Source organism: Otolemur garnettii, unplaced genomic scaffold (assembly GCF_000181295.1).
Source record: "Otolemur garnettii isolate 467f Iridium unplaced genomic scaffold, OtoGar3 scaffold00109, whole genome shotgun sequence".
NCBI lineage: Eukaryota > Metazoa > Chordata > Mammalia > Primates > Galagidae > Otolemur > Otolemur garnettii.
Genome location: NW_003852504.1, coordinates 6,426,081 through 6,427,361, shown reverse-complemented (window position 1 = coordinate 6,427,361; position 1,281 = coordinate 6,426,081).

Sequence of the window (1,281 nt, the reverse complement as noted above, 5' to 3'; positions counted from 1 at the left end):
AAAAAAAAAAAAAAGAAAGAAAAATAGTTGTCTTTTAGGTGGTGCCTGTGGCTCAAAGGAGTAGGGCACTGGCCCCATATGCTGGAGGTGGTGGGTTCAAACCCAGCCCCCAGCCAAAAAAAAAATATATATATAGTTGTTTCTCTTAAATTGCACACGAACTTAATGGACACCCTGTATTGCATTATATCATATAGTTATCATATTTTTGGTAAGAACATTTAAAATCTACTCTTAGGGATTTTCAGGAATTCAACACATTACGTGTATTATTAACTACAGTTACCACCTTGTACAATAGATTTTTTAAGCTTGTTCCTTTGATCTAACTGGAATTTTATCTGCTATCTCCCCAACGCTCATCTCTAGCACCTGATAACCACTGTTCTATTCTCTGCTTCTGTGAGTTCAACTATATTAGATTTCAAATATAAGTGAGATGATGCAGTATTTATCTTTCTGGGCATGGCTTGTTAACTTAACACAATGTCCTTTGGGTTCATCCATGTTGTTGCTAATGACAGGATTTCCTTCTTTTTAAAGGCTGAATAATACTCCACTCTATATAAATACCATTTTCTTCTTTTAAAAGTAAATTTATTTCAGGTTAATATGAAGGTACAAACAACCAAAATATTTGATCATACCACATTTCGTTTATCCATTCATCCATTTATCTATCAATGTAGGTTGATTCTGTATCTTGGATATTGGGAATAATGCAGCAGTGAACATGTAAGTGCAGACGTCTCTTCAACATATTGATTTCATTTCCTTTGGATACGTACCAAATAGTGTGATTGCTGGATCATATGGTAGTGCTATTTTTAATTTTTTGAGAAATCTCCATACTATTTTCCATAATGGTTGCACTAATTTACAGTTCCAAAAAAAGCATGCAGGGGTTCACTTTTCTCAATAACCTCACCAGTACTTGTTATCTTCTGTTTTTGTGATAATTGCTATTCTGACAAGTGTGAGGTGATATCTCACTGTTCTTTTAACTTGGATTTCTCTTTTGTGATTAATGATACTGAACATTTTTCATATATCTGGTGGGCATTTGCACATGTTTCCTTGAGAAATGTCTATTTATATCATTTGCCTGTTTATAAACTGGGTTGGTTTCTTGCTGTGGAGTTGAGTTCCTTAAATATTTTAGATATCAATCCTTTACTGGGTGTATGGTTTGCAAATGTTTTCTCCCATTCCACAGATCTCTTCACACTGTTGATTATTTCCCTTGCTGTGGAGAAGCTTGTTAGTTTTTTGTTTTTTTTT